General features: G+C 49.4%; 1 protein-coding gene across 3 annotated transcripts in view; it reads right to left on the bottom strand.

The window, feature by feature from the left end:
- The window catches only part of GRIN2B (glutamate ionotropic receptor NMDA type subunit 2B), a 222,031-nt gene that overhangs the window by 188,350 nt on the left and 13,683 nt on the right, over positions 1 to 19,998 (bottom strand). For all 3 annotated transcript variants that reach the window (XM_054188128.1, XM_054188129.1, XM_054188130.1), the window contains one exon: positions 18,835 to 19,280. The gene's annotated coding sequence lies outside the window, so the exon portion shown is untranslated. The remainder of the gene's footprint in view (positions 1 to 18,834; positions 19,281 to 19,998) is intronic.

Here is a 19,998-nt window from a genome sequence, read left to right as displayed (position 1 = left end):
TAAGCTGGCAGCTGAGCTGAGTCTGGGCTCCCAAACTGCCGCTTTTTTGGAGCTTTGCGAAGGAGAAGGATAAAGTTTGGGCAAAGCCTTTGCAGTTTCAAACTACAGCTCCATTCTGACTCGAAGGCAAACCCAGCCAGAGATACTCTGGGGAAAGAAACAGACTTCCATCTTAATCATTTTGTATTGTTCAAACCAACTCATTTCTAGAATGAAGGTGTTTGGGGGTTTTATTTAGGTATAACGTAACATTTTAAATTTTCCAAAGGTAACTTAAAAGGTAGAAGTATTCTGCTCTGCTGTAGAGAGCTCTAGACCAAGTTCCTCACCATCATCCAATACACCAGCAACAGGGGTGCAGTTCTTCCTAAGGACTCCATAGGTCCAGGGCACGGGCTTAACTCGCTGCATTGGCACTGACAAGTCACAAACTGTATGAGCCCGGCAGCTGCCTTCCAAAAATGAATAAATAGATAAATAAATACATAAGAAGTCGAAAGCCATCACAGAAATGCAGGGAAAAGCAACATGCCCCACACTTGTTTCACAGAGGACATGGTATTTCACTGTATCCAAAATCCCATATCATGCAGGACATTTGCAAATATAACACTGGCTGCAGAGCCTTGGAAGTCTGGGATGGAGGCTTTGCAGGTAACACAGCACTGAGACCTTCTCTAGGCATAGATCTTGAAGGACTCATCACAGACTGGTATTCACCAGCATAAATTTCCCATCATATTCCCCTTTCTGTATTTCTGGCTGCTTCCCTGTCCCTGTCGCAGCTGTTGAAGGAGCTGACTTCATCAGAATACGCTTTGTGAAGTGCTTTTCTGCTCTGTATGATGCTTTTGCTTTATTTCTTTCAGTAAGTGCCAAACCACTGAAGAATGCCAAGGGTAGAGCTCTGAAAGTCAAGACCAAGTAAAGAATAAGTATTTTTCTATGGCATCATCAGCTGAAAAGTCTCAGGGCACCTCACAAACACAAAAGAAAGTGTGAGTTTTGAATACAGCTGTGTGGTGTGCGTGTCCATCATCCCAGCTCACAGATGAACGGGTATGCTGAGTGACTGGCTCACAGGCCCTGACAAACCCTGATACTCTTTAAGACTTGTCCAACCTTAGCTTGCCGTGCTTGTGAGAAGGTACTGCCTGTAGCTGGCAAGGCAGAAGGAGACATGTGCCTGTGTTTCGTCCGCTCCTGTCGACAGTGTGCCATGCCAGTGTGCCACTGCCTCAACCAGCAATGAAGGTGGGTTTGCCAGACCATTGAACTGCTGCAGGGAAATGACTTTATTGGCCACAGCTGTTGATGAACTGAATCAGAGCCAATGCATGGAAAAGTCAGATACGGGACCCTGCTGACCTGCCTCCTGCCTTTACCACATGACAAGTCTTCCCAGTAGCCCAGGAGAGCACAGCCCCACTTGCGTGCAGTTGCTCCAGCCTTTGCCTGAAAAGGTGCTCTTCTGAGTTTACTGCAAGAATTTGTTTCTCTGATCCTGGGCTCCTGTCACTCTTTGACTCCCTCTTAAAATTGCCCAGGAACTAGCTGTGTCACTGGGACGCCATCACTGTCATACAAAGAACTAAGCTGAAGCATTTATTTTACAAATAGCCCTCCAAACAGGTATCACAAAAGAATAAATTTAGGATGCTCTTCACATCAGGCTTAGCAGAACCATTCACCCAGAGAGACTGGAGCCACCAGCCGAGATACTGCACTGGCTCACGGCTCTGGTTCTTACCCTCACCTCTTCATTTCACTTGGAAATGCTCTCAGTCTTAAAAGTCGATCAGGAAATTAACATTTCCAGGTACGGAATATCCTCCTAGCATCTGAAAATGGACTTTATATGAAAAAAAGGTGCAGAATTTCTTAAGTACAACTGGATGAGAAACACTGTGATAAAAGCTCTTGCTTCATGATCTTTTCCTGTGCCTGTCAAAACGAGGAGATACAGTGCTGCACAGAGACTTTTTATTTAAAGCTAATTAAGCTATTTCGTACCTCAAAAAAGATTCACACTGAAGGGGCAAGAAAACCAGCTAATCCACACTCTGCTGGAACTAGCACACTTATAAAAAAATGCAATGAGGAGCATTTCATCCATAGTCCCTCCATTGCAAAGGGCAGCAGCCAAACAGATCCATAATCAAACAAGAAAATATAATTAAACAGAAACATTAACAAACATGTCCTGAACAAATAACCTGCAAGGAAAAAGCACCACAGCACTGGCTCATTCAGAAGCTCAACCGCCTTTTAAAAGACACGGAAATCTTGCTGAAACAAGATCGGTTTCCTGATGCCTCTGTCACCCCCTGATATGTGAGTGCCTAATGTCATCCCTGGGTATCTGTACTCACAGGGATTCCCCCACCCTCTCACTAGTCTCCTTGTCACCCAACACTTCAGCTTCTCCTTCATACTGATCCCGCTTTTCCCAGCTTCAGCTAAGGGCCCAGTTTCTTCCAGATCTGCCCTTAGTGACTAAAGAGAATAATTGGCCCCTGTTCTCTCTTTATAACAGTCCTTTACGGATTTGCAGACAGTTAGGTTTCCACCCACAGTTATCTTTCCTCTAGGCTGAATGCTCGTGGCTCTCTTAGCATTTCTTACAGGACCTAGTGTCTACTGTCGTCTACCCCTATCCCCTTGCTTGCTCCCCCTCCAGCCTGCAAACTATCTTTTTAAGGACACTACACCCCAACAAGGATGCAACGCTACACAATCACAGCCAAAAGGACGGGGGAAGAAATGATATGTGCGTCCTGCAAATTGGAGGGGGAGGGCTCCGGCAGGAACACTACATCCTTTCCCTCCTCTCCTGGAGGATTTTGGACGCTCCTTGTAGCAAAGCTCCCAGGGCTACTTTCGTTCGGAGACTGCCACCGTGTCCCAGAGAATGGTACTTTTGTCTCTGCCATGCCTCACAGCAGGAACTGTGCTGTCTATCCAGAGCTTCCTTTTGTTCCGTTTGTTGCTATTGTTTGGTTACAGCTACTTCTCCTTCAGTTTTGGTTAGGCTCCTACACAACTCCCCTAGCAGCGCAGACCGGGCACCTAACCAACAGCCGCTCCGACAGCACTAAACAATCCCTCCTTCTCTTTCTCTGTCCTCAGTGTTTACATTCTTAAGCGCACACTTTAAGGCAGTCATCACATCTCTCTTTAAATTGTCGTTTGGCCAAGCTAAATGTAATTAGTTACTTTAATCTTCCCTCTTAGATCAATCCCTCCAGCATCTTAATCATTTTTGTTGCTCCACTGAATTTGTTCTAATTTGCTGCCATCTTTGGGGCACAGAGTTCTCCAGAAACGAACTGAACAGCCTAGGCACACTCAGACCAGGCACATGAAGAAAACATGACTGAAAACATGGCGAAAACATTTCCTTGCTCCGAGACGCAATAGTCCTGTTTATGCAATCCAGAAATCACATCAGCTTCTTTGCTGCCGCATTGTATTGCGAGCCCGTATCTCATTTGCTAACCACTGTAACCCCGATGTCATTTCTGGCATTACTGCTTTCCAGGGGTGTACCTCTCATCTCTGCTTTCTTTCCAAGTGCAGTCTGATTTTAACTCCTACTATTCAATTTATTATCCACTCTGCTAATCCTCAAATCCTATTCTGAGGTATGACTGCTTAGCCAGCTATATATCTCAAATCTCTTTGATTTCCAATGGAAATACTCTCACAAAGCAAAAGGCACGGGGTTTGTCATCGGAGTAAAGTCAAGGCACATCCCTAAATGCACAAGACAATATGGATTTTTCACACACCTGTCCCCAGCACCAGTCCCTCACCAAAAACTGCCAAAGGGTTTTCAAACACTGCAGTTCAGCTTTGGTGGCGTACGAAGGTTGTGCCGCGGCGTGACGGCTTTGCATCGGGCCCTGCTGCTCTCAGAAAATGCAGTGGCCCCTGGAGACCCATGCAAGGCCCTGTGAGAACAACTGGGGGCGCTGGGCAGGTGCCGATTAAGCATCATCCAAATATACCACTGCTGGGGCACATTTCTGTACACTGCCTTTCTCCGCACGCACGCTCAAAGTGGGGATGGCACCTTCCTAGTAGCCTGTGCATCGGCTCCCTTAGAACAACGGTGTCAAAGGCAGGCTCCCCTCCTCCTTCATCCCAAAGATGAGGCTTCTTCAAAGCCTCTCTGTGAGACATCACATTGGTGCAAAGCACCCCAGATACCGCCTGAGCACTGGGCAGTCACAGAAGCAGGACCTGAGTGCAAAGAAGAATTTTTTAGGATACAGAAAAAAAAAACCCTTCCTCCTCCAGACCTTGTCCCTCTGAAGTCTCCTTCAAAACCCTTCCCCTGTCCCCCACCCCCAGCTCCTCCTACAGACGCCAGAGCCTCCAACAGCTCCCAAACCAGTTCAAAGGCACGGAGACAGGGTGGCTTTGCCCCCCAACACAACCGCTGCCCACAGGAGTGCCCTGACCCCAAGCTGGGGGTGATGGCATGAAGTCCAGTTGGGCTTGTGCGGCCTGGAGGAGACGGGGGGGTGAAGAGGATGATGGATCAAGGGGAAGGTGGAATGCCACAGGGTCAGGGGTGGATAGAGAGCTAACCCTGGGCAGCATTGATGGATGCACTGCCTCTGTGGTTGTTCAGCTCGGGGTTGGGGGGTGGGGGAGAGATGCCAGCCCAGTCCTGCTTACACCAGCCACAAGGCAGCTGTGGTCAGCAGTGTCTAAATGAAGTGGGTCGGGGCTCCTTGCCACTGTGCCTGATCTCCCTCTGCTCTGGGCCCTAGATGAAGGGGGGCACCTCTATCCACACCGAGCAGGCTGCAGTAGCATCCGTTTCCGTCTCCCCAGAAAACAGGGGAAAATAAAGCACCGGCTACTCCCTCCCACCCTCTCCCCTGCGTATGTACTGCTAGCGCGGGTAAATTTATGAGTCAGCTCTCTCAGTCCCTCATGGTCCAGGCTTTCCCAAGATCGGAATGCAATTTACTGCCAGTGAAAGTCCAACGAGGTGTATAAATCTGCCCTCCTGCCACCACCTATTCTCACAACCCATGTCAGCCCACTTCCTCCTCACCAGCAACAAGAGAAAGTCTTCTGCTTAACTTTCCAGTCTCATGCGGCAACAGAAAGAAGTGAGGGAAGAGGCTTAGCACAAATCAAATCACTTGACAAGCCTCAATGTGTGTGAATTGGCTGGATTTATGACAGTTGTTAGGGCCACCGTAGAGATCCTCACTACAACTAACAGGATCAGTTTGAGCAGAGGGAAACCAAAATGGACTGAATAAAAGTACAAAACTGCAAAGCACCCATCCTTTGGATGTTCAGAAAATGTGAGATGGCACAGATGCACACATACACCTCTCCCACCTCTACACTTTGCACTTACTTGAAGCCCATGGGTCCTCCTTGCAGGAGACTAGTCTACAAGATCATGGGATGCTTTTAGCCTGAAAAGAAAGACCAGACCTACGCATACATCTAGAGGAGAGGAGCTCCAGCCAAACCACCTGACTGTATCTCCTGGCACAGATAAAGGATGGGCACCTTCTGCCAAATGCTGATCAGCATATACTAGACCAGCTCAGCCAGGATGGAGAAGGTCAGCTTGGCTTCAGCCAACTGGGAGCTGACTATGGCCAAGAAAAACCTTAGTGTGGCTCTTACCATCTTGCTCTAGCAAGCCATACGACAATTCTCAATCACATCTTCTCCAAGCCCTCCAGTTTTGCACCAGGGAACTACATCCATCAGCAAGTGCTGCTCAAGGTCGAATGGTTGTTACCCAGTATGTTCTTCTATTTACTGGTATGAATGTATAATACAACTGGAAGTGAAACATTAAGAGGCCCAGCCTTCTCTTTACATTGCTATGCTGATCTTTCATTGAACAGACTATCTCCAGATGCTTTTATCCAAGTTCTGTATTTCTTTAGCTGGTGTAATAAACGTGGCATTTCAGTAAAGCCAAGGTTCAAGTTGAGTCTTTTTCATACGAACTTCTCTAAACCCCCAGGCTTCACCTAAAGAGAACCTAAGATTTGTCATATCCAGGAGGAGCATTGGACCAAACGCAGCCTTTCTGCCATCTCCTTTAAGTTCACTGAATATTTAGACAAACTATAATAAAGTAAATTAGGAGTTTTAAAGGGAATTTAGGTCTTTAACTCTCTTTTTTCTCTCCCTCTGAATCTCTGACAGTAAAATCAAATTCTATGATTTTCCATCAAGTTTTGTTCTGCAACTTTTAAACCATCATTTTATATTAATCTTTCAAAAATTCGTTCAGATTATGAGAAAACACCATTAAGTTGCCGTAAGTCTCAAATTCTGTTCAAATGGAAATTTCAGCTATGCCAAATACAGCCATTTTAAGCAGTTCTTACCAGAGTGTCATTGATTTTTCTCCTCCAGGCATAGTCCATGAGGATTTGGGGGAGGAAACTCAACATAACTTAATCTGATCCCAAAACTGAATGTCAACCAGATTCTATACTTATTGCTGGTTTATACTGCAGGAAAAGAAATACATTAAGCGATCAAGAAAGCACCTGAAAACTTACACAGCAAAAGAAATGTTGATGAATCTGTTTGTATCCTTAAAATTCCGTCATTTAATGCTTGAAAAACAAGGAAATAATCAAATATGAAGACAAAAGCCCCCACCCATTGCATGCAGCTAACATCAAGGATTTATGCAGCATTCATTGCCGGTATCAAAATAGACAATAGCTCAAAAGCGCTTTAAGGTGTTCCTCAGATGACAAAAATGAACAAGTTTATAAACAATAATATTTTTAAATTAAGCTGATTCAAAGAAATACTGCAAGCCCTTGCGTCTCGTACCACAGAGCAGACAGACAAAGTCGACCCAATCCTCACCACAGCCAATGCCAACATTCTGACCAACTTCAAAGGGACAGTGGATCCAGCCTCTGGGCTGCAGCTGAACCCTTGTGTAGGTACACATCACAATTTGTCCTGCCACAGTTGCTGAACTACAGTATCACAGAAGACTGTCACGTCAGAGAAGATACACGGATTTCTGTGTTACCCTGTGCACTTAAAAGCACACAGTTAGACTGCCAGGGCAAACCTTCTCGCCCATTTTCTGTTTTGTTTGATTTTTATGCTTCATCATGCAGGCAATATTTTCTTATTAAACATCTGCCTTGGTAGAAATAGGCGATGCTTCTAAATGCATGCAGGCAAAGATGTACAAAGACATATAATTAAATGTCATTCTTACACCGGCTCCCTCCTGGGACACAGTGGCTATAGAAGAAGCAAGCCCTGGCCACCTCTCCTTAGCCTTCCTGCTGCATCCTGAGGACAGTTCTCTGTTGGGTGCCAAGAACCAGACCTATGATACCTGGTCACATCAAGAGACCTCGTGTGCCAACTTGCCACTCTCTGACTTGAAACTAAGGTTTGAGAAGTTCAGAGATCGTGGCTGGTCTGAGCTATACGGACATTGCCATGTCTTGCAAATTCAAATCACATTTGGGAACAATTCACCTCAGACCCAGACTGGGGGATCTCCAGGCCTTCACATTCAAAAAGAGATGGACTACCAGGTAGCCAGTTTTCTTACAGTGGAAAGATACAAGACAGAAACCCGGGGATTAGGAGACTTTGGATTCCTCCTGGATCGTGACTGTTTTCCAAATGGGGTGGTAGAAGAGGGATAATTTAGTACAACCACTGTCATTTCCAGCCCCCAACCCTGTACATCCTTAACATGCAATACACACAGAACAAAAGAGAGACTTAAAATCCTTTAGGAAGCTCACCTATGTAGGCTGCCTTCGTAGTCAACAGGCATTAGCTTCTCCAGAGGGCAAGCTGGAGCACATCCATTGGTCTCCTGCTTTACACTGCCCTTCGAAGGACCCCCTCTTACTCCACTGACTCCCTGGAGATCCTCTGGAAACAAGTCTCCCACAACTAGTGTTAGCTTCTGGAAAAACTACCCTTTCCATATAAAAGTCAAACATCTCACCAAGCTTATAAAAGCAAATGAATAATGAACGACGAGAGGGGATATACCAAGGGATACAAACCGCAGGAATGAAAATCCCAAGTGATTTTAAAGACCTGGAGACAACTTTAAAGAGCTACCTGCATATTATAGGAAATGATAAAATTTTTCATTGAAGCAATAACTCTGGTTTCCTGTCACAGAGTCTCTGTAGTTCTCATCCCTCATCCTTTGTTTAAGAGCATTTGCTTGAGGACCAGGTCTTTGTTCCCTGGGAATTCACCTCCTCCTGTCACTTTTTCTCCCACCTGGAGTCAGTACTGAAGCTGGATGCTAAATGAAACATTTTGTTGTCACTGGGAAATACAAATGCATCCAAAGCAGAATAAGAGCAAACCCGCACTGCCTAATTTGGAGGGAGAATTAGCTCCCATGTCTCCCGTATCTCAGAGGACTCTACAGCCTCTGGGCTACGGAGTCGGCTTCTCCGTTTCTTTCATGCTGAAGTCATTTCCCTTTATATAAGTAATTACTTTATATCGGGCCAAAGAAACAAACTACCTCCACAGCCCAGTCGTTAGAGCACTCCCTCTCCAGCACAATGAATAGGCATTTATATAAAGTAGAACAGCTCCAACTGGAAAAGCTCCAGCCAAGAAAGCATTACTGCAGAGGACCCAGTAGTCTGGGCCCTCACGTTGGCTAGAACGGCCTCAGAGGCAAGTCCCCACTCCAAAGTATGCAGAATATGAATGCGTCACCCAAAACCCCATTACTTTTCTGCTTACCAGGCTGCTGGCTATTCTGGGCTTTTCTCCGCTTTTTCGTGAAAAGACATCAAATGCTCTAATTAATTTCAGCGCAGAACTAACAAAAATCTATGAAATTAATATTCTTTTTTTTGTGGGGCAGTAAATCTATTTTCTGCCATATTCACTCCATTACAAACCTCTCCTGTCAAAAGCCTTAATCACCATCGCTAACGTCAAAAGCTGAAGTCAGGGATCTCTCTGACAAGCCGTGAACAAGGAACACGATTTCACCTCAATGTCCTAACCAAAAAAAAAAAAAAAAAGTATAAGAGCATTAAGGCAAGGTATGGCATTAAGCAACACTCATCTCCTATTGTGTATCTCCTGGTCTCTGAAAGTTATTCCTCCCTCCAGTAAAAAAAAAACCCTATCGCACAGAAAGGTGCCCGCTGTGGGCATCCAGCTTCTGCTTCAGAGAGCGCCGAGGCACAGGCACTCAGCTCCTGCAAAGTTCTCCGAGCCCTGCAGTTCAGAGAGCCTTTTAGCCCCTTTCCTCCCCATTGAAACGGTGCAAATTAAAAGCGGATAAAGCATGAATCTTACAGCTCTCTCTGAGTCGCTGGTTCGAAAGTTTGCAAACTTTCAAACCAGGGATTCAAAGAGAGCTTTCTGTAAGAGCCACTATATCTTTCAAGGCAGCCATCCCACAGCCATCCTATTTTTGTAAGCGACTTAGTTTTTATCTCCTCCTGTTTAGAGTACGGGGCCCTCCATCATGTAATGAAATGATTGCAATGTCTTTTCTGAGATTCCATTTATGCTTTTTGTGGCATTTACCACTTTGTTACCTCCAGACGGAGTTTTAAAAGCTTCTTCCCCAGAATACTCAAAGACATGGTACTTCAGACCACGTCCAAGCTGCTTTTATACTTTGACTTTCAACGTTTCAGGACACTATCTTTGCAATTTTAATTATATATAATATTCACCTTTTCAGTAATAAATTAGAGGGTAGTTTCAAGTTGCACCAAAAACGTGGAGAGCTGAAGAGGAGAGACTGAGAACAGATTATGTCATTCTGTCGCTTTCATTAGACTCTCCCTTGGGGATTGTCAGCCTCTGATGTTTCAGCTTGCCTCTGCTGAAACACGTCTGACACAAGGGAATCTCCCCTGAGATGCTCAGGCCACTGTCTACAGCAGCCAGCGATAACAGAGAATTACAGGGGAGGAGAGAGAGGGGCGCAGGGACACGCAGATCCCTCCCGCGTGCTTTCCACGCGAGGGTATGCCTACGTGCGAGTTGCCGCGAGCTAGTGCTTTTTTGTGCATTTCCTCTGCCACAATGCACTTCAAACGCATTTCTCAGCAGAGTCCTGTGACAGATATTCCCCGGCAATCCAATCGCGTGCAATTAATTAACATCCCACTTTACCCGGCACAAAGAGATTCACGGCAGCAACCCTTTCTCCATCTTCCTCCTGGAGCAGCTGGCAGCGTCCCTACACCTTTCCATGCAGCAGCGGAGCCATTCTCACTGCACAGGCTTCAAAACCACCTGCCCCCAGATGCTGTAAGGATTTAGGATTGCCCTTGGAATGAGAGCCAGCTTTAGTCTCCTAGAAGATCTTCTGCAATTCATTTCTAGGCGGTATTCACTTAGGGCCTTCAGCCTTTCACTTTCCAAACATCCACTGCGTATCTCCAGGACCTCATTCCCAGCCGGGGATGCTGGAGTAGCAGAAGTCCCATGTGGCAGAAGGAAACCACCGTCCATTCTTGCAGCAGACTACAACTTCTCGCCTACCCATATCCCCCTGTGTCCTGTTCATGGCCCACAGCCAGAGGCAACGCATGGCCGCTGCTATCTTCAGCTATCATTAGGCTATGATGCCTATCACCTGAAAACAATTTTCTGTTCATTAGGCAATCAGCTGTGATGTAGGACATGGCATTTGTGCTAGTAAATTATCAGCGGGTTCACGACACCAAATCTCATCTGTCTCAGCTGGCTCCCAGTAACCGTCTCACCTTCTAGGCTGTTTTGAAATAGTGAACTTAAGTTTTACATTTGTTTCCTTTTGCAAAATCCTCTGCATTCTTCAGAGGTCATACATGCAAGAAACTACATCCACATCAAAGAGTTGTGCATATTAGCTCATCAACAGTGCTTAGTAACCCTATCAGATTAGAAGAAGAGGTGAAATAAAAATGTTAAATCCAAGTATAATAACAAACAGAGCTTATCGTGTAATTTCCTCCATTTGAGTTTGAGTTTGTCCTGGTCACGTGTATAGAAAACTCCTGATTCTTACAAAAAACACCAGAGGTCAGGATTACATGCTTGTTGCTCTGCTAAAAAAAATAGCGTAACCCACCAGCAAGGATGTACCACAGTCCCCGCTTCTGCTGATGCACAGGAGGATATAAACCGGCATAGGCTTCCGGCCACGCAGCGCGCTCCTGATGCTGGCCAAACTCACAGTCTCAAAATGGCACTTTCAGCCCCCTCAGCTGCCGGCGGGGGAATCTCTGCTGACTCAAAGTAGGGGGACTCCTCTCTGAACCCATCGACCGAGCCGCTCATCCAAACCCCGGCCATGCGCAGGAAGCTCCTCCAACTCAGAGCACAGAGAGGTGCGACCGTGAAGGCCGGCTAGGGAAGAGATGATTCTCAGAAACCACAATGCTCGTGGTTCCCCAAATCCCATTTTATCTTCTGGAAGCAGTAAAGGTGAGTAAACAGAAGGCACCTTTGAGCTGTAGCTCATCTTGCAAGACAAAAGAATGACATCATGAAGTAGCAAGGCGTGTATTTTCACATTATTCGGTATGTGATGATATACGTCACCACCCCTTGCAGTATCAGGTTTTTGCACACTAACTATTCAGATGCTGCGATAGTGTAAAACATTGGAAGCAATGGCCACAGACAGGTGAAGCTTCTTAATGAAAGGAACACACTCTCAATATGGAACTGCCCAAATTATCCCAAGATTCAGGGACTGCACCTGCAAATGCTAAAGCATCGTTCCCAGAGGACGGGTTTGTAAGTCTCTTCTGCACAGATTTCTATACTGAAGCTCTAGCCATCCCCCAGGACAGGACACGCTGTCACAACGTACCAGAGGTTTTGAAAACCAGACATCTTTGGGGAGGTCCCAATGTGCTCAAGCTGTGCCACCGGCCAACACCATCATGTTGACTCCTACAGGCACCATATGAGATTTGGAGCACAGGGACAAACCTACTCGGCACGGAGGTTTTCCTCCAATGGGACAGTCGGTCCCTCGCTCCTGCACACGGAACAGATCGACCTCATTATCTTTCTTCCAGAGTTGTTTGGTTAGGCATGCAAATATCATGATCTATTGTTCACTGGAGACAGACTTTATTAGATATAAAATCCTGATAGTTCAGCACCTACATCTAGCTTTAAATATCTTCAGTCACAGCCATCCTGACACGTTTATCAGCATCTTCTACTGTCACTAAACCATTATTGCAGTAAACATTTAATTTGATGTTTAATCTGCATTCTCTCTGCTTCATCTTAAACTCATTTATTTCCTGATCCGTCCTCGGTGACTAATGAGAATAATTGGCCCCTGTCCTCTTTCTGCAACGGTCTTTTATGTATTTGCAGACAGTTAGGTATCCACCCACAGTTGTCTTTTCTCCAGACTGAGCTTGCCTGGCTCTCCCAACCTTTCTTTACAGGTCTTGTTTTCTCTGATCTGTGATCATTGTCTTTGTTCACTCCCCCACGCTCTCCCCACTCCTTCCCTCTCTTAGAAGTCCAACCCCCGAACAGAATGCCGTTATCTAAGCAGGGCTTAACCACATCTGTAAACAGGTGTTAGGCATATCATTTCACCATTCGTGAACAAACGAGGATTGCATACGGAGCTCACACATGGGCTGGACAGCAGGTCCAGCAGAGGATGGTGGTCGCCAGAGTGATTCATTTCTTGTTCGGTGGTTCAACTCCAGACTAGGAGTGTAGGAAGAAAGAACTGTTCCCATTTCACAACTAGATAGCTACACACAGACGAAGCAGTGTAGGCTGACCGCTACCTTGAGAAGTAACTTGTAAGTTTGTCACATGAAAAGTTAACTGGACATGAGCTCCTATGTGCCCAGCACGTCAGGGTGAGCAAGAGTGACAGAATAATGTCCCATGGATTATTCAGGTCAGATAAACAGATCCACACCTGTTTCTGTGGATGAGCAATCAGCAGAGACAAGCCACCAAACAAAACAGACTATGAAGACTATATTCTCGTTTTTTCCCTAAAAGTGCTTCTTCCCCATAAATGCTGCAGCACAGCCATGCACACCAATATCAATGACACTGTATGTGCTCTGGGAATACAGAAACACCTTCAGTATTCAGAGCTGGCAAGCTAACATTTTACCTGAGCCACTTTCAGTGACTCTTTTCAGTTTTGAACCTTCTTTGTGGACAGGGTGAGAGGATAAAGGGAGTGAATGCTGCAGAGGTCTCAGCTTAGTATTCCTTTCACTTTGAGGCAGTAACCACACTCTCATTCCTAATTTCTCTTTTTCCCCAGATGCTTAATCAATCCATCTGTATTGGTGGTTCTGAAATGTGGTCTTCGATTGCTTGTGTTAGAAAGGGAAGAGAGCCACCCGGCATACTTTGTGGTCTGCAAATACCCTCTGTATTAGGAAGTATCAGCTGACAGTGAGTCTCAGAACACGTACCCTTTTCCTCTTCCCTTTTTTAGTGTCCGTGAGTACGGAAAAAGCAATATTTTTATTCCCCTCACATAAAGCATATTCAGTGTATGTGTAAAAATTTAAGAATGATAAGCCAGTCCCTCCTCCTGCTCAGAGCCAGCGTTCTCTCCTGCTTCTAAGAAAACACTAAGCAAAAAGCAGCCTTGCCTTGAGAGGTCCAAATTAGCCATGGTTTCGTTTGACTTGATGGCAGTACAGTTTGCACACTGCCTAGCGCCATGCATTTGTTTCTGAGCGCATAGAGAGGGTTTTTTCTCTGCATTTGACTTCAGGTGCATGGAGGTACGCTGCCTGGTTTGCACAGATCACCACATAACACTTGGTCGACTTTTACACACACCGATTCACACGCCAACACGCGATTCTAGCTGGGAGCCGGTGGTTTGCGGCTTAAGGAAGCCACAAGCTCTTGAACTATAAAGGGTGGGTTCGTTTGCATATTTTTTTTCCCAACATGAAAAGTAGCTTTGACATTTAACCCAGCTGGGTCAGTCTCCTGGTTCCCAGGCAGTTAGCACCATGCCGCTAAATTTGCCAGAGCAAGCGCCAGCCCACACCTGCCGGGAACCTCCTCTCCTGTCTTCAGATGGACAGACAAGCAAGATGGGTAAGTCAGAGGGACGGTGGAGCCCCCTTCATGGCTGGAGAAATGGTTTTTTTAGTTGCCATTATGACGCACTTAGCTGAAGCAGGAACACAAGGCTCAGAAGAAGGGACAAGGCAGTGGTAGCAGGAGGGCCATGCTTAGCTTTAGATGTCTTATTTTCCTCTGGTTCCCCTTCCACATATTTCAGTGCTGCGATCTTCAAACTGCCATTTCATCTTATGCAAGGAGGCACCCAGGGCAGGAGCTAGTCCGTCTGACTGCGGCGAAGCAACGAAATGAATAAGTTGATTCACTGTGGTTTAAAGAATTCATGTGGACGGGTGGGTGGAGGACGGATCAGGGTAATAGCAGATAACTTATCAGCCCTGTTCCTCCCAACCACTCCCTGCTTTTCTATCAAGTACAAATATATCTCAAAGAAAGCTAATCACAGAATTGCAAGAGACAGGCAGTCCTAGAGCCCCGACGTCAGGCAGAGCAGATACGACCAGCATCCCATTGTAGGTTAGGCAATCACAGTATCTGAAGCCATCTCTCTCAACAAGATCATCTAGTTGATCTCTCCTATTAACTAACCCATTGCTTTGTGATAAATTGCGGCTTATACAAAGAAAATAAAAAAAAAATTAAAAAAAACCCTCTGCGTATTCTCCAGCTGCAAGACAAGTCTCTTCCCCACTGCCCACCGAGCCATGCTGAGAAGCAGAGGACAGGCAGAGTAGAGCTGTGGCCTCCCTAAAGGCCGAGAAGATTCAGCCTCTGGGGACCAGCCCTCAGCCTGGACTATCTCGCAGGCACCTTTTGCACATCTTAAGGTGCAAAAGATGGGAGCAGGGAATGGAGCCCATTGCAGAGACAAGCAGTGCTGTCTGCACAGCGCTCCCATCCCTTGCCAGCTTGGGGGAATGAGAAAACAGCACTGGGAATGAAATCCAGACCTCCCACATGGTACTGCAGAGACACCGATTCCCGGTGCCAGCCCAGGCAACGCGAGCCCAGCGTGGGAATCCAAGCGCAGCTCCAAGCGCTAGCGCAGAATGGCTCCAGCACCGGAGATGGGGTCCACCTGCCCACCTTCCAAACCAAGCACAAGAAACAGTCCCAGCTGAGCTCCAATGGCAGATGAAACACAGAAATTAATGCTGCCACCTTTTCCCCCCGTCGGTGAGGGTTTGGGGATAGGGTGCTGGTTCATAGGTTGACAGGGGTTTTATACAGGAGCAGATGATAATCCAAAATGAAAATAAAACAAATCAAAGTCTAAATTATGAGATGGGGATGGAGGGTTGGGATTTTTGCCCCTGCTGTGTATTTTCCATCTCCCCACGATCTCTTCATGCTCTTGCGCACACAATGTAAAACTCAGCCATCAACGCAGGTATCCTGAGAATGCTGCCTGGCCCAGGATGGCTGGGGGCTGCTCCTGACACCTCCTTTTGCCCAGCTATGGTCTCATTGGCAAAGGGATCACAAGAGGCACCAGGAATGGTGCAGGCTGAGCCAGGCCGGCACAGTGGGTGTGTGCCACCAGATCAGAGCTCAGCATCCCCAGGAAGAGAAGTAGCAGCTTTGACCACGCTCTTTTCCTTTTCCCTGCTAAGATCTGCCTCTGTGTATCAAAGGCAGAGCCAAGGGGAAACTGAAGCAGGTCTCACACCCCCGGGCTCTTTCCCCACTCCACCCTCAACCTGCTGCATCCTGTCCCAACTCTATGAGACCCCCACCCAGGACTGGGAGACAAGCTGGTGTGGTGGAAAACCAGAGAAAACCAGGATATGCGGAGGTGACATGAGCTGCTGCTCTGGGGCGGCGTGGGTGAGCCCTTGAAAATAGCCCATACCCACACATCCCCTCTTACAGAGCAGCCGGCACCCACGCACGCACTGCTGCTCTCCCCAGCGCTGCAATTGGGGGTACCCCAGGTCACCCCACACCCCCGGATGCCATGCACCTGCTCTGCTCACCAAGGTCTTGGACTGTGGGGCACCACTGGGGCCCCAAAAACTGGGGTTGCTGCATGCCCAGCCCTCCCTGCCTGCCCAAGGGGCAACTCAGGGGGGACCAGCTGCCCCCCCCCGCACTGCTTACAAGGACTGAGGCGTCTGTGCTTGATGGTGGGGGACAATATTAGAGGGCACCTCCTTTTGCCCATGCTGGAGCTGGTAGGGAAGGCGAGGCAAAGTCCCAGGTAAAGGTAGCAGCAAAAGAGACTGGGAGGTAAAGGCAGAAGGAGGCTGTGGGCCCACGCTCCCTGCCCCCACAGCTGAGCATCAAAGCTGCAAGACCCCCTCCCCAATTCCCATCCACCCTGCTCTACCTCTGCCCAAACCTGGCCCAGGTCATGGCTGGGAAGGGCCATGGCAGGGATGTGGCACCCGCTCAGACCCGGTGCCCTGCAGGCAGGGCTGGTGGCTGTGGCGGTCACCGGGCGGGCAGTGCTAGCCACTGCTCTCCAGGTGACCACACAGCCCAGCCCAGCTGCCAGGGGCTGCTGCCCTTGCCGGACACCCCAGGCAAGGTGTCCCCCCTTCCCTCCGATCTGCCTGCAAATCATGGGGTGGGGGGCAGAGGGGCAGGGGGCTGAGACAAGCTCACCCAGCATCTGCTCTCCTCTCCCCTTGCCCTGTTCCTTGAGGGATGAGGGTGCATCCCAGCCGGACCCTCCTGCCATCCCCCCGGGTGCTGTGCTTTTAGGGGCTCTCACGGGCAAATGAGACCCGAGGGAGGGGACTACAATGTCCCCCCCCACCCCTTCCCGGGCGGTGCTGGGGTCCCGGGTGGATACAGCAGCAGGCAGGAGCCTGAAAAATTCCTCCCAAAAACGGGAGAAAGGCTCCCACACGCCCTCTTCTCCGCACAGGTAAACTTTCTGCTCCCATTTGCGGAGGGAGCGGGAGGGAGGCAGCGCTCTGGCTGGGAGGATCCAGGCGCGGATAAAGCCTGGGAAGCCTTAGGTATTTATAGAAGCACAGCCAGAATATGGCAGGAAAGGTGGCTCTCAGCCCCTCGGCGGGGAACCGCTCCTGGTTTTTAACAATAGCCCGACGAAACACCCTCAGAAATGTCGGAATGAGCCGCTGGAAAGGATCAAGGCGAGGGAGGGGATGGGAGAGGCGCGCCCCCGCCGCAGGATGCTCCGGGTGTCTCAAGGGCTGGGGGCCACCGCCCCGGACCCCGGCTGGCCCGGCGGCAGGGCTGGGGAGGGGGGTGGCCCCCCTCCCTCCTCCTCCTCCTCCTCCTGCTGTGGGGTGAGCCCACCGCTCCCTATCGCCTCCCCCCCGCCCACTGCCAGGCCTCCGGGCTGCTGTAGAGACGAGAGGCAGGGGGAGGCGGGTCGGGGGGAGCCCAGGCGGGGGCTGACAGTGAGGGTAAGGGTGGTGGCAGTCCACCCCGGGGGTTGGGGGGGGTTGCAGCATCTCGTCCCTACCCCCCCCCGCCTCCCTCTCGGCGTGGGGGCGCGCAGCCCCACGCGTGCCGGGCGAAGCGGCGCGGCGGACACGGGCTGAGGCTTAAAATAGCCCCGAGACGTTCAACACCTTGTGCCCGGCGCTCCCGGGAGGATGGAGGGGGGCGGGGGGGGAGGAAGGAGGGGGGGGGGAAGGACGGACGATGGAGAGCTGGGGGGGGGGGGGGGGGGGCGTCGGCCGCGGGCTCCCGCACCCCCCGGCGCTCCGCCGCCTTTGTCTTGCCACCATCTTACGGAAAGACTCACATGTCACGGTTACGGTCGGGATGCACCGGTGTCTCTCGCGTATTCTAACAGCCGAGCGGCACGATAGCCATTTTGCATCCCTCCCGAGTGGGCTGGGGAAGGGGCTGCCTGCGTGGGGACGCGGGGTGCAAAGGCGCAGGAATGGTTGCGGGGAGGGGGGGGGGGGTGCGGCGCGGCGGAGAGGGGCCACGGTGCCCGCTGACAGCACCAGGGGGACGGGGATAAATTAAAACCCGTGAAGTTGCCTGAATAGAGCGCCTCGTAGGTTCAGGTTAAGTCTCTTGACGTGCTTGGACTTAAAATAGCCCTTCACCTCCACGCAAGCAAGCGCACTCGCCACGGCGCTGGGCGGGCTCCTGCCGCGGTGCCAGGGGCGGCCCCGGACACCCCCCACCCCCCGCCACCGGCTCCCTCCCCGGCGCCCCCCGGCCCCCGCGTTAGGCCGCTCACGATGGAGGGGCCGGCGTGGGTTTTAAGTAATGCACCACCCTCCTCGTCAACGAGCAGGTTTCTACGTACTGTTATTCCTAATGAGCTCTATTTTCACATCCAAGCGTGACAAGGAGCCGCTGGACCAGTGAAAAGAAAGAGGCAATCTGCGGGTGGATGGATGGATGGATGGACGGACGGACGGATGGATGGATGCGTGGGTGGATGGATGGATGGGAATTATCTTCGTTTTCACCCCTTTCCAAAGCCGTGTTCCACCTCCCGTGTCTCCCCCCACCCCACCTGCCCAACCCCCCCAAAAAAATCACAAGGGACTTTCCCCCGATTCCCGACGCGGTATGTAACTCAAAGCATCCCTCTCGCCTTCTCTTCGTGTCCTATTTGATGAGCCAAGCGGGAATCAACATGTCTGGTGAATGTTTCCTCCTTTTTTTTTTTTTCTTTTTTTGCTGTATCTGCTTCTAAGAGCAGCATCCCTAAACCTTTTATTCTACCGTGAGTGGTCTTCCCTGGGCAAACCCGTGTACCAAAATGAGCTGCCAGCAAAAACACAGAAGCAGGAATTTCCCTACCTTGGTTTGTAGAAGCAGAACCTCTAGACGGACAGATCAAGGGAGAGAGCATGTTGGGAATGTCCAGTCTCCTCTTCTTGCTTGCATATCCACATAAGAAGAATAAGGGTCGGGGGGCAAACGTGGGGGAATGAGTTAAATAAAAAATCCTATTTGGCTGTAAAAAAAAATAGAGGATTCTTTGTGGCAATCTTGCGTCTGGAAGCGGTGCAAATTCAAAAGCCGGAGACAATCACTTCAGAGGATATTCAGCGCAAGTGGTGAGGATCGTCAAATGCAGGTTCCAGAGTAACCATTCCTTTCGCCTTTTTAATGATTATTCTTATAATTATTCTTTTTTTTTTTCTTTTTTTCCTGGAGCCCTAGTGGAGGAGGTTGTGTTTAAAGCAACTGGAGGTCGGTGCCGTTCTTCTGTGAAGCATGATTATCCTCAAAGCGTCCCCTTCCTGAAGGGAAAAATAAGCATCAATTTTGTATTAGAGGGGTCTGAAGGGGATAAAAACCGCTCCCCAACAAAGACATTAATATATTGAGAAGAAAGGGAGGCAAAACGCATTTCCCAACAGTGTACACGAACGGAATAATAAAAAAAAAATAATAAAATAATAATAAAAAAAAAAACAGCTGGCACGAGTCTATAAATAATTCAGATACGGGCTGACTACACCATTCCCGGGATAGGCATGCATACGAGACGGGAAAGCGGGCGCGATGTGAATCGCGGAGAGCAAGCGAGGCCCCCCCCCCCCAACGCCGCGCTCCCCGCGTCCCCCCCTCCCCACGCACGCACAGCATTTCGCCCACCCCCGGGCCCGGCCCCCGGGAGGGCTGGCGAGGGCCGTGCCCACCCCTCTGCAGTGCTGCCGGCACCGCTGCCCGCCGCGCTGCCTCCGGCTCAATGGGCAGCGTGGGGCGCGCACACACACGCACACGCACTGACACGGGGGGGGGGTGTAAAAGGGGGGGGAAAGGGGTGGGGGGCGCTGCTTCACCTGCGACGTGGATGCTTCCCCTCCCCATCGCCCCCGGGAACACGACCCTTGGCTCCCTGGGGTTTGGGTTGGGCTCCTTTTTTTTTTTTTCCTCACCCCTAGGGGGGGTGGGTTGATGGCTGGGGGTCTCCCCCCACCTCCCACCGCCTCCAGCACACGCGGACAGGGGTTT

This window comes from Rissa tridactyla, chromosome 1 (assembly GCF_028500815.1).
Source record: "Rissa tridactyla isolate bRisTri1 chromosome 1, bRisTri1.patW.cur.20221130, whole genome shotgun sequence".
Lineage (NCBI taxonomy): Eukaryota > Metazoa > Chordata > Aves > Charadriiformes > Laridae > Rissa > Rissa tridactyla.
The sequence above is the reverse complement of the archived record's forward strand: the minus strand, read 5'-3'. Positions and strand labels throughout refer to the sequence as shown.